The following is a 13,848-nucleotide window of genomic DNA, read 5'->3' as shown; positions in this document are numbered from 1 at the left end:
ACGGCGGTGGAAGGGCCGAAGGGAAGGGGGGGGCTGAGGGGGCGGCCAGGAAGGGGGCGTTGTCGTGGGTGGGCGTGTTTGGGGCGGGCCGCCGCCACGTGGGACCAGGGAAGCCGCCCGAGGAGCGGAGCAGGGCGGGGGGAGACGGTGCCCTGGTGGGAGGGGCCTCTGCTGAGAAGGGCCTCTGCTGAGTGGCCGTCCTCGGGGTTCCTCCTCCGTCGCCCATGAGCGGACGATATTTGAGGGTTCCCCGCTCGTCACCCAGCCTCGCCAGACCTCGGGAGCTCAGCCGGGTTGACCCCGCGGGGGGTCAAGGGCCCCCATCCAGACAGGGACCGGCTATGGCAAGCCCCACTGCTGGACGGTGCTGGCCTTCGGAACCCCCCCCGGGGGGGGGGTCGCCAGGAGTCAGCTTTCCACCCCCGCCACAGTCCAGAAAGCGCCGCTTGGTGTGTCCTGTTTGCTGGGCTCCTGGTCGCTTCTGCAACCCCAATCCTCTTTCGCTGTGTATTGATTGTACTGACTCAGTCTGGGTAATCAGCCTTGAGTCCCAGCGAGAAAGGTGGATTCTAGGTAGAACTAACACTACTAGGTAGAAACAACACTAAGCGTGTGTGACCTGATCCATAGTGTGGTCCCCCTAGTGATCTCACAGCAAATGGGGAGTCTAAAGATCCCTTGAATCCAGATTGGAGCCATCTGGAGGGAAGGGAAGCAGATGAGCATAGAGATCAGTTTCTTTCAGCAATCAAAAGGTTGTTGTTGTTGTTCAGTTGCACAGTCAAGTCTGACTCTTCCTGAATCCATGGACCACATCGCACCAGGCCCTCCTGTCCTCCACCGTCCTCTGGAGTTTGCTGAATTTCATGTTCGTTGCATCGATAACACTGTCTAACCATCTCATCCTTTGCCGTCCCCTTCTTCTATTACCTTAAATCTTTCCTTGCATCAGGGTCTTCTTTAGTGAATGCTCCCTTCTGATTTAGTGGCCAAAGTATTTGAGCTTCAGTTTCAGTATCTGGCCTTCCAGGAGACAGTCAGGGTTGATTTCCTTTAGGACTGACTGATTTGATCTCCTTGCAGTCCAGGGGACTCTCAAGAGTCTTCTCCAGCACCATAATTCAAAACCATCTATTCTTCCACGCTCGACCTTCCTTATGGTCTAGCTCTCACAGCCATACATTATTACTGGGAATACTGTTGTTTTGACCATACAGACTTTTGTTGGCAGGGTGATGTCTCTGCTTTTTATTATGCTGTCTAGGTTTGCTGTAGCTTTTCTCCCAAAGAGCCAGGGGTCTTTTGATTTCATGGCTGTAGTCATGAATCCCAGGAACGTGAATTCTGTCACTGCTTCCATGACTTCCCCTTTGATTTGCTGAGGAGAGCCGGATGCCATGATCTTACTTGTTTTGATGTTGAGTTTCAAGCCAACTTTTGTGCTCTCCTCCTTCTCTTTCAGTAAGAGGCTCTTTAGGTCATCTTCACTTTCTGCCATTACAGTGGTATCGTCTGCATATCTGAGGATGTTGATGTTTCTCCCAGCAGTCTTAATTCCGGCTTGTGATTCATCCAGGCCGGCATTTCACATGATGTACTCTGTTGGACTATAAGGAAGGCCGAGCGCCGAAGAATAGATTCTTTTGAACTATGGTGCTGGAGAAGACTCTTGAGAGTCCCTTGGACTGCAAGAAGATCAAATCAGTCAATCCTAAAAGAAATCAACCCTGACTGTTCCCTGGAAGGCCAGATAATGAAACTGAAGCTCAAATACTTTGGCCACCAAATGAGAAGGGAGCACTCACTGGAGAAGACCCTGATGCTGGGAAAGATTGAAGGTCAAAGAACACGAGGATGGCAAAGGATGAGATGGTTAGACAGTGTCATAGATGCAACGAACATGAAATTGAGCAAACTTCAGAGGACGGCAGAATGATCTGGTCCATGGGGTTGCGAAGAGTCGGACTCGACTGTGTGTGACTGAACAACAACTCTGCATATAAATTAAATAAGCAGGGTGATTATATACAACCTTGTCATACTTCTTTTCCTATGCTAAACCAATGAGTTGTTCCATATCTGGTTCTGTCACTTCTTGACCTTTATACACGTTCCTCAGGAGACATGTTAGGTGCTCTGGTACTCCCATCTCTTTAAGGACTTGCCACAATTTGTTGTGATCCACACAATCAAAGGCTTTAGTATAGTCAATGAAGCAGAAGTAGATGTTTTTCTGGTACTCCCTTGATTTCTCCATAATCCAGCGAATGTTGGCAATTAGATCTCTAGTTCCTCTACCTCTTCAAAACCCAGCTTCTACTTCTGGTGGTTCTCGATCCAGATACTGTTGAAGCCTAGCTTGTAGGATCCTGAGCATGACCTTGCTAGCGTGTGAAATGAGTCCAATTGTGCAGTAGTTCGAACATTCCCTGGCATTGCCCTTCTTTGGGATTGGAATGTAAATTGACCTTTTCCAAATTTACTGGCATATGGAGTGTAGCACTTTAACAGCATCATCTTTTAAGACTTTGAATAGCTCAGCTGGGATTCCATCACCTCCAGTAGCTTTGTTCTTAGTAATGCTTTCTAAGGCCCATTTGACTTCGCACTCCAGGATATCTTGCTCGAGGTCAGTGATCACACCGTCATGGTTGTCAAGGACATCGAGGTCTTTCTTCTATAGTTCTTCTGTGTATTCTTGCCATTTCTTCCTAATCTCTTCTGGTAGGTCCCTGTCATTTTTGTCCTTTATCATGGCCAGCTTTGCATGGAATGTTCCCTTGATTTCTCCAATTTTCTTGAAAGATATCTCTAGTCCTTCCCAGCTAGTGCATTTCCCAGCTTACTTCAGTTTAAGGCTGAGTTTTGCAATGAGTAGCTCAGGATCTGAGCCACAGTCAGCTCCAGGTCTTGTTTTCACTGACTGTACAGAGCTTCTCTATCTTTGACTGCAAATTATATAATCAATTTGATTTCAGCGTTGTCCATCTGGTGATGTCCATGTGTGGAGTCGCCTCTTAGGTTGTTGGAAGAGGATGTTTGCTATGACCAGTGTGCTCTCTTGGCAAAACTCTGTTAGCCTTTGCCTGGCTTAATTTTGTTCTCCAAGGCCAAACTTGTCTGTTATTCCGGTTACCTTTTGACATCCTACTTTAGCATTCCAGTCTGCTTGATGAGGAGGACATCTTTTTTGTGTGTGTTAGTTCTAGGAGGTGTTGTAGGTCTTCATAGAACCGGTCCACTTCAGCCTCTTCTGTATCAGTGGTTGGGGCGTAGACTTGGATTACTGTGATGTTGAATGGCTTGCCTTGGATCTGGACCGAGATAATTCTGTTGTTTTTGATATTGTATCCCATTACTGCCGCACTCTCTTGTTGACTATAAAGGCCACACCATTTTTTCTACAGGATTCTTGGCCACAGTAGTTGATATAATGGTCTTCTAAATTTGCCCATTCCCTTCCACTTTAGTTCACTGATTCCCATGATGTCGGTGTTCAGTCTTGTCATCTCATTTTTTAACACATCCAGCTTACCTTGATTCATAGATCTTACATTCCAGGTTCCTTTGCAGTGTTGTTCTTAGCAGCATCAGACTTTCCTTTCACCATCAGACATATCCACAGCTGCTTTCGGCTTTGGTCCAGCTGTTTCACTCTTTCTGGGGTTACTTGTACTTGCCCTCTGCTCTTCCCCAGTAGCATATTGGACACCTTCCGACCTGAGGGGCTCATCTTCTGGTGTCATATCTTTTAGCCTTTTGTTACTGTCCATGGGGTTTTCTTGCCAAAGATACTGGAGTGGGTTGCCATTTCCTTCTCCAGCAGATCGCATTTTGTCTGAATTCTCTGCTGTGGCCTGTCTGTCCTGGGTAGCCCTCCACGGCATAGCCCACAGCCTCATTGAACCACGCAAGCTCCCTCGCCATGTCAAGGCAGTCATCCATGAGAGAGAATCAGTAGGTTACTGCATTTAATTTTGGGCATGAGAAATGCAGGCGGGTTCTGCCGTCTTTGTGCTTTGAACTCTCTGGCCTCAGGTATTGAAAGTGGTATGTTTGGAGAAGGGTGGTCAGCCTTAGTGTCTCTAGGATCTTTGGTGAAGGAATCTGTTCAGGGTTCCTAATGTTAGAAGGATCTGGTTGCTGTAGTTTTTGTAATCTCTACCCTACTGGGCAGCTTTCCTCTCCCTTTTCGTATGATTGTCACTGTGAGTCGCCGGGGTTACGGATCTTGAGCTGACACCCCCCCACACACACACATGCACACAGTCTGTCTTGTATTGGTTGTCTGAATGACTCATTGAGCTAGTCCACTTCTTGACCTGGCCCCCCTGATGCCTGCAGGAGCAGAGCCTCTCTAAAGTAATCTTTTGGGGAGTGGGTCCAGCATCTGCTGCCCATCCTTGGGTGCTTGAATTTTATTGCAGCCATCAAAGGCATCAGGCCTGTGATGCATATGGCACAAGTGGATAAGCAAATGCATGATGTTGGCACCTAATTTCACCAAACGTTGGGGGGTTTTTTAGACTTGTTCTTGGTTTCTTGCACAACTGGCTGCTAAAAGCATCTGAAATATTGTCTTCAAATATTTGAACTTGCTCTTTCTAAAAAAAAAAAAAACCCAAGCAAGAAGCAGATTTTGGGGGCTTTTAAATGTATTGCAAAAAATAAATGGCTGTTGGTGAATTGCATGGATAATTAAGATCGGGAAAGTTTGGGCGGCTTGGTCTAAAAATCTGGCCTTTAGTTATAGTTCCAGAAGAGTATCAGTCTGTGGCAGGGAACGTGGACCCGAGTCTTGTGGCACCTTTCGTTCTGGCTTGGGTTTTCATGCAGAGCCACCCCTTCCAGTCTTATCTTTGAATAAGATCTGGGTTGGGCGAAGGGGTTGAAAGCAGTGTTCCCTGTAAGCTGAGTTAGTGTGAGCGAACTCACAGTTTTTTAGACTCCTGCTCACGCATTTTTGTCTGAGCTCAGGAAGGATGGCTCCAGAGCAAACTAAGTTATGCAGTAGCCAAATGGCTCACTTGCAACTTTAATGCCAGCAGCTCACAAAGTAGAACTTTTGCTCACAAGACTCCACAGCTTAGAGGGAGCATTGGTTGAAAAGACTCTGCTTTATCTTTCCTTTGTAGTTATAACTCCATGACAAGATGTACCTTTATCCCCTGCCAGGAATGAGAGATCCCTTGTGAAAGAGGGGTAGAGATTTAATTAAGGGGATCCAAGTGTGAACTGCAGTGACTTTCTTTGTGGGATTCTTACTCTGCTGTTTGGACCAGAATCCCCAGAGTGGCTTGCAAGGGGAGATGGAGAGACTGTGTCTGAGATCCAGGTTCACATCCCCACTCAGCCGGGAAGCTTGTTGGCTGGCTTTAGGCCCACGTACCAGTCTGAGCTGCGGTGGCTCAAGTGGTTAAGATGCTGAACTGCAGGCTGTGGGAGGTCGGTAGTTCGGCAGGTCGAGACCCGAGTGTGCCGCATGACGGAGTGAGCTCCCGTCTCTGGTTCCAGCTCCTGCCAACCTAGCAGTTCGAAAGCAAGCAATTGCAAGTAGATAAATAGGTACCACTTCCGTGGGAAGGTAACGGTGTTCCGTGCGCCTTGGTGTTTAGTCATGCCGGCCACATGACCACAGAAACGTCTTCGGGCAGCGCTGGCTCTTCGGCTTTGAAACGGAGATGAGCACCGCAACCCTAGAGTCGGATTCAACTGGCTTTCGAGCAAGGGAAACGTTACCTTTTACCAGTCTGATGTATCTCGCAAGCTTGTTGTACCGGTATGTATGAAACGGAGGAAGGGAGGAATACCCTAAGCTCCTCAAAGGAAGGGTATGATAGAAACATGGTGGATACAATTCAACATCTCTCCCTAGTCTGCCTCACCAGGTTGTTGTGAGGATGCCAGTAAGGCATGCAAATTAGACAGTCTCTTTTCTGCATAACCTAGTTGGGAAAGCTGTGTGTTTCCCTACCCATGTCTCCATGGTAGGGTGCCTTGGGCAGTTGTTCCCAGAAACGCATGCTTGACCTGTCTGTGCCCTTAACAACGTGTTTCTTGGATTCTATCTTGTGCTTTAAGATCTCCTTGTCCCACATTCTCTCTTGCTTCTGCCTTATGGGGTCTTATGTTTGCACTGGGAAGAATTCAGTCGTTGCTTTGAATTTGAAAAAGTATGGTAGGCCTTCGAGATCGTCATAGCTGTGCTCCCCTCTCTGCAAAAGACAGAGACGCTCCCCGCCCTCCCTGCAGATGTTTGTGATAACTTCCTCTCTCTCTCTCCCCCCCACACTGAGCCGTATGCTGTGCGCCGCGTCTGGGGGATGACTGGCTGACTAAACAAAGAGCTCTTTTTCCTCCAGCACATTGACTCAGTTCTTTTTCTGTGTCAGCCGAGATCTGGCCCATCTGCGCAATGCTGGGTGGTACTGTGCTGTGTGGAAGGCGCCCGAGTCCTGGGTTACCCTCCCAGACGGGCCTGCAACCTAAAACAACTTGTCCAGCTGAATAATTTAGAGGGAGTTAAACGCTGCCGCTGAAAATCTCTCTGGGTGCGGTGGACAAGAAGAGAAGGCGCACATCTCTGCTGGCTGAAAGTCGAAGTAGGCTGATTTTCTGATAAACCGTGATTCAGAGGTAAGCAGCTGAATAATCATCCCTGCTAGAAAGAAACTGTTTGACCCGCCAGCTTTTCACCCAAAGGAGATCCATCCGTCTCTGAGCGTTCCATGGGGTGGCGGTTAAAGGTGAAAGCCTGGGGGACCTCCTAATCCACCCCCACCCGTGGCTGATCGTAAGACTGTCAGGAGACTCCAGAGATGTGGCAAGGAAGATTTTCCACTTTGAAAAGCTTCCCAGTCGCTACTGAGGAAATATTAAGCAAACAGTTTTGTAAAACGAACAGCAGGGAGTGGCTGCCATTGCCAATGAATTATTAGGCAAGTTTGGCAGTTTCAAAGTTGCAGTGAGTGTTTTTCCCCCCTCCAGGTGATTAGACCTAGGAATTGTGAGAGAGGGTTTGTGCATGGCTTGGTTGCTTCCTAAATGGGGAAGGAGGAATAAAAGCACAAATTTGTATCATAATCCAAATTAAAACCTAACCTGATTGGCTCCCTGGGTGTGCTAAAATTACAGTGCAAATCCTGTCTGTCGATTTCAGTGGGCCGAGACTGGAATAACTTCCTAAGACTGCCCTAGAACAAAGTCTGAGTCCAGTCAGGCCCCTTTAAGACCAACAAGGTTTAATTCTGGGTACAAGCTTTCATGTGCATGTATTCTTTGCGCACAAAAGTTTATATCTAGAATTAAATATTGTTGGTCTTAATGGTGCCACTGGACTCAAACTCTGTAGTCTTCATTAACAAGTCTCAGAAATGTAAAGGAGGGGACGAAATTGTGTCGTCTTGGCAATATTGCATGTATTATTCCGGTCGAGTTAATTTCCACGCAGAGCTCCGAATCTGTTTGAATATAACAATTAAACCACCCTTGACGAATGTTTTCCTAACCTAGTATTTCTGCCCAAGTGTTAGCTGCCACTGAGGTATAAAATTAACAGGAGGTAATTTTAAATTGCCCTGCCCTGAATGGCCCAGGCTGGCCTGATCTTGTTGGATCTCAGCCGTGGTTAGTACTGGGCTGGGAGATCATGTAGGAAGTCCAGGGTTGCTATGCAGACGCAGGCAAGGGCAAACCCACCTCCATTAGTCTCTTGCCTTTAAAACCCCTGAGGGGACACCAGAAGTTCCAATGTTCCCTCTAAGCTGTGGAGTCTTGTGAGCAAAATTTCTGCTTTGTGAGCTTCTGGCATTAAAGTTGTGAGCATATTATTTGGCTACTGCATAAATTAGTTTGCTCCGGAGCCATCCTTCTTGAGCTAGGACAAAAGTGTGTGAGCCGGAGGCTAAAAAACTGTGAGCTAGTTCACACTAACTCAGCTTAGAGGGAACACTGGCTGTGACTTCACGGCACTTCCACCACCACGTTTACTAAGAGATTTGTCCACTTTCCTGTGCTTTACCTCATAAGAGCAGCCTGAATAGCCCAGTTTGGTCTGAGCTTGTCATGGTTTGGAAGCTAAGCAGGGTCAGCACTGGCTAGTCTTTGGATGGAGACTGCCAAGGAAGTCCGGGGTCGCTACGCAGAGGCAGGCCATGATAACCACCTCTGTCAGTCTCTTGCCTTGGAAACCCCATGAGCAGTGTTCCCCCTAAGCTGAGTCGGTGTGAGCTAGCTCACAGTTTTTTAGCCTCCAGCTCACAGATTTTTGCCTTAGCTCAGGAAGGAGGGCTCCAGAGCAAACTCATTTATGCAGCAGCCAAATCGCTCGCTCACAACTTTAGTGCCAGTAGCTCACAAAGTAGGATTTTTGCTCACACGACTCCACAGCTTAGAGGGAGCATTGCCCATGCGGGGTAGGCTGTGACTTGATGGCACTTCCCACCACCATCACTTTTAGGGGGATTACTCAAAATAAATTTCCTCAGATCACATTATGTTTTGGGGATTTTTCTGCAAAAATGTCCAACTCTTAATTTTTCTAGAAAAACCCTTACAGGATCAGGCCCATGGGACAGTCTGGCTTCACGCAGTGACCGAACTCATGAGAGGGTTACAGACAACTGAGTCCTGAGCAACTGGCATTCAGCGGTATACTGCCTCTGACCATGGAGGTTCCATTTAGCATTCATGGCCGTTAGCCATTGCTACACTTTTCTTCCTCTTCTAGGCATTTATCCAATCCCCTTTTGAAGCCTTCTCAGTTAGCAGCCATTGTTGCATCCTGTGGTGGCAAGTTCAACACATTAGTTCTGCATTGTGGTGCTGAAGGATTTTTCTTTCTTGGTCTGAATCATCTGTCTCCCATCACCTTGATTGGGTGTTCCCAAGTTTCATTATTAAGGGCGAGGGAGAAGATGTTCTCTTTGTCCATTGTCTCCAGACCAGGTATCATTTCATGACCCGTTGCTGTCTGAGCTTTTCCACCTTGGAAGGTGATCCAACCTCTTGATTATTTTGGCTGCCCTTTTTCTATACCTTTTGACAGCTCTGAAGTCTCTTTGTCGAGAGAGGGAGATTAGGGCTTTAAGGGTTTATGGAGCAGAAAGAAATATGTTGCGTCCACACACTTACTCATCCCATGATGAGTTGGTCTGCAGTCTGTGAGACTTGAGGTAACCTGGAGAGCTTATTCAAGGCCTTCTGGCCAGTCAGTTCCCAAGGAAGGTCTCCTTTCCTTTGCAGTTCAGAGGTTCCGTGGCGGAATTCCTGCCTTCCCCGCAGAAGGTTTCCAGTCCAGTCTCCATCGAAAGGGTCTCAGCTAGCGGGTCCTGGGAAAGGCTGGAGAGCCACAGCTGGGCAGGGGAGATGGGTTCTGAGCCAACGGGACTGCGGGTCTCAGTCTACACAGGGCAGCTCCATTGTTTTGGAGCAGAAATCCACAGTTGTGGTTGAACACTTTCTGGGCATGCGCAGTGTCCTAGGTTCAGCTCCTGCTGTTTGCACATAGTTGAGGACCCTGGAGAGCCATTGCCAGACAGGTGAGATTGGGCAAACCATGAGACAGCAGTCTGTGATGTCAAAGAGCTCCGTGACTCATCCAATGATTTATGAGGGAGGTTTGAGGGGGGAGAGTGTTTGGTTATGGGATCCAAGTCCTGGATTCCACCCCAGTATGGGGGGATTAGCGTTTCTTTATGTTGGTCTCTGAACGAGAGGTCTTGGGGTCTTCTTCCAAAGTGACAGACAAAGAGGAGGAGGCAACTGTGCTCCATTTTGAGTGTCTGGTTTGGTTTTTTGCTGCACTGGAAACCTGTTCAGGGACTTGTACAAACCCCAGGCTCTGCTTGCAAACTACGCCATGTGTATATTTTCAGGTGGCACCTTTCCTGCGATGCCTGAGCGGAGCTTGTGCCCCGGATGGTGAAGGTAGACTGTGTTTGGGCCTGCACAGACTCATGCCCTTGACAGCAGCGAGTTCTGTTTGGCACAATGCTTAGCGAATCCTTGTGGCCTTCCTGTCTGATACCCCTCATTTTCATACCGCAGTCCCCTGCAGGCTCTTGGGTGCCTCTTCCATAGCACACAGACCTGTTTTTTTGAGAGTTCCTGGGCACCACTCAAGAGCTCAGCCTGGTAATTCGATGCAGACCGCGGGCACAGGTGGCACGCTGAGTTTCAAAGCAAAACTCCTTAAATATTTTAGGCGTCTACTCAGTGAGCTTGTGGGGGAGGGGGCTGAATTCCTAGTCATGGTGGGGAGATACCTAATGTTCAAAGTATTGTGTGTTGGACACTATTTTGTTCCCAGTAATAAATGTATACAGATGAAATTTCAGTCGATACGTTTTGCTGAATGTCATGATCTGGGTGCCAAAGAGGCCTCTTTGTCCGAAATTGCTTGCCTGATTCGATGCAGACTTCCCCTGAAGTGAGTTTTGAGAGTCGAAGTTCCAATGAAGGGAGGTTTGACTCTTGAAAGCTTATATAAGAAAAAAACACCTGGTACTGGATTGAATCTAGCTCTCCCCTGTCCTTAACTCAGTTGAGGACAGGACTGTTCATTGGCTTGAAATCTTCTCTGGGGCAGAGATCTGGTTCCTCCATCTGAGGGGTCCAGTTTCTGTCCCTCCCGCCTTAACTGATTCTGAGCTGCTCTCAAGACTCGGGGCCTCCTAAACACTACTTGGTCCCCATCTAGCAGTTTTTCGGGGGTTTTTTAAAGCGGGAGCTTTCTTTCCTTGTGGTAAATTGCCGCATACCTGGCGAGCCCCCCTTCCCAAGGAGGGGGCATATGTAGAAGCTCTTCCCTTCTGCTGCTGGCCCAGTTTAGCAGCTTCCGTGATTGGCGCAAGCCACCTGTTTCCCTCAAAGAAGAGATGGTCACTGAGGTTGTGGTGGTGGTGGAGGTGAAATGTCCCCAGGGAACTTCCCGGCCTCTACTCTGCTCTGACTTGCTCCTGAGGCCGGGGAGACCCTTGGGGGCTGCTGGAAGGGGGTGTGCGGCCCCACTCCTAGCCTTGACTTCTTTGCTCTTTAATTTGTCAGAAATCTTTAACAGAGTGGCCTCCACACTTGTGTGTGCATGAGAAGTAAGAGCAGAGAGATGCCGGGAATTTATTTATTGCTGTATACCCACCTTGGCTTCCCAATTGGAAGCCAAATCAGCTCCCGTCATTCTTCTGTCCTCCGTTTTAGCTTCACCAAAGGTTAATCTGAGAAATTGACATTCCTTCAGATCCCACCTGTTGCAGCAGTTGCTTCAGCCGGAGCAAGCAACGCATCAGAAGAACCCTACCTGGGCAGAGGCTGTTGGTCCATCAAAGCAGCCAGCCAGATGTCCTGGAAGAGCCCACAAGAGGGGAGGGAAGCCAAAGCCCACCCCTCTTGTCATCATCAGCCCCACGGCCGCTGATGGTCGGAGGAATCCTTCCTCTGCACATGAGTCCATTAACATCTTGGCCGGTGAAGGACTTACCCGTGGTAAATTTGTCGAATCTCCTCTTAAAACCATTGCTCCATGTGCTGGCAGTGTTAATTGCAGGTTAATTTCTCACTGAGCAAATAAGGGCTTCCTTCCACTAGGCCTGAATCTACTGCCCGTTCAATTTGTTAGGTGCCCCAAGTGGAAGAAGAAGAGAAGAGATTGGATTTATACCCCGCCCTTCACTACCCGAAGGAGTCTCAGAGCGGCTTACAATCTCCTTTCCCTTCCCCTCCCTACGACAGACACCCTGTGAGGTAGGTGGGGCTGAGAGAGCTCTTTCGAGAACTGCCCTTGAGAGAACAGCTCTGAAAGAACTTACGACTGACCCAAGGTCACACCAACAGCTGCATGTGGAGGAGTGGGGGATCAAACCCGGTTCTCCCAGATTAGAGTCCGCGCACTTAACCAAACTGGCTCTAGCATTATGGCACTAACCTTATGGCAGAGGGATGGGAAGTTCTCTCTGTCTCCACTTCCTCTACCCCATGTGTCATTTGTATAAATCTATATGTCACGTTCCCCTTTCCGTAATCTGGGCCGGCCACATAAGGGAAGGGCCTCTGTGTATGCCCCTTCGCTGGGGTGGGGCTCCCCAAAGAAGCTTCCATCTCGTGGAAGGCTCTTGCAGAGCAGGCCCTCCTCTCCGCAGTCAGGCCCTCGGCGGCTGTTCCTTGTTTCTCTTTTTTCTCCTCGGGCCCAGTTCATGTTTTTAGGGCTCGAGTGTTGTCGCGGTTTTGACATGGGATGGCCACTGGACAGCTCTACTGATTGACCCTTTGAAGCTTTCCTTTAGAAAATCAATGGACTCCCTGGATGCATATAGTCCCTTTGGTCCTCCAATCGTAATTGGGTCATGGATCAGTGGGATGCCAAGTTTGGAAGTCGGGTATCCTCCTTTACCTCAGGGTTCTGTTTTCTAAGGAAGCTTCCGGTTCCCTTTGTGTTCTATATTCTGGTGGCCGTGTTTCACAACGAAGTTCTAAATATTGTCACAGCTCCCTGCATTTCTGTTAGGCCTCATGACTGTCTCTTGATAGAGCACTTAGATCATTAGTCAGCCCTTGCTAGGGCTCATAAGGTATGCTCTGTGTTACTTTTTGGTATGGCGCCAATTCCTTCCATAGGCTTTAGTCCTACTTTTATCAACTGATGTGCCTGAATGTCAAAGGGCTTTTCTTTTGGCTCAGGTGAATTGCCTTTCCGTCCACTGCTTAGCTGGGTAGATTCCCAAGGAGTAGCTTTAGCAGTTGAAACGTTGGCTGGTGTCGTCTTTGACTGCATGCTGGTGGCCCCTTTCAGAGATCTCCTCTCGATTCAGTCAACGATTGCCTCTGGTGCTGCTTCTGCTTTCCCATATATCAAACTATGTTTTACAGAAAACTGAAGCCGATGTTTATAAATGATGATGGATGATCGACCCGCATTTGATATCGTGATTGAGAACATCGTATGAATAACACCAAAATTAAGGAGAAATCCAATCTGGAAGACTTGTGACCTTGTGGAGACACACTTGCATGAGGTTTGATGTTTGAAAAGGACGCCTCGAAACGAATATCAACTCCGGGGGAGTTCGTCATCCATCCATCATCATTTATAAACATTGGCTTCAGTTTTCTGTAAAACATAGTTTGATATGTTGTTATTGCATTTAATACAAGTTTGAAATATGCACAGTTTGCAGTAGCTCTATTCTGTTTGTATTCCTATCATACTGCACCCCCCCTCTATATTTTTGGCTTCTGCTTTCCCAGCTATCTTACTAGCTGGTACTGATTTTGGAATAATGCTGGCGGTGGTAAAAAAAATTTTTTTGGGCTGCAGTAGCTTCAAAGGATGATGACGGAAATTGTCGTCAAGTCAAAGCCGACTTATGGCAACCCTGTAGGGTTTCCAAGGCAAGAAACATCCGGAGGTGGTTTGCCATTGCCTGCCTCTGCGTAGCGACCCTGGACTTCCTTGGTGGTCTCCCATCCAGGTAGTGAGTAGAGCTGATCTTGCTTAGCTTCTGAGATCTGCCAAGACCAGGCTAGCCTGGGCCATCCAGGTCAGGACAGTTGCCTCAGTGCAAGGGTGGTCTTCGGGTGGCCTGTGTTGTCCATGACCACTGGGTCACTGGATTATTTGAAATAAAAGTACCTTTGTTCTGATGAATTCTCCCGTAGTTGTTTGCTTTAGAGCGTAGAAATCAGAGGCTCTCATAGTGGCTTCGGCAGAGGTCATTTCAGGGGGGATCGCAGTTCCCCCGGGTGAGGTACGGGGGGCGGGACACATGATGAAGCCCCGCCCCCTGCTTTTGGCTGCCCCGCTTCCGGCCCTCATTCATCCAGGAGGAGGCAGGAGAAGAGGGAGGGTAAGTTGCT

General features: G+C 48.3%; 1 protein-coding gene across 1 annotated transcript in view; it reads left to right on the top strand.

Moving 5' to 3' along the window:
* Positions 1–13,848, top strand: part of MYO9B (myosin IXB) — a 110,761-nt gene that overhangs the window by 276 nt on the left and 96,637 nt on the right. The gene's annotated exons all lie outside the window — the stretch shown is intronic.

The sequence above is a fragment of the Gekko japonicus genome, unplaced genomic scaffold, assembly GCF_001447785.1.
Source record: "Gekko japonicus isolate JY-2015 unplaced genomic scaffold, Gekko_japonicus_V1.1 scaffold2550, whole genome shotgun sequence".
NCBI classification, from domain to species: Eukaryota; Metazoa; Chordata; class Lepidosauria; order Squamata; family Gekkonidae; genus Gekko; species Gekko japonicus.
The sequence above is the reverse complement of the archived record's forward strand: the minus strand, read 5'-3'. Positions and strand labels throughout refer to the sequence as shown.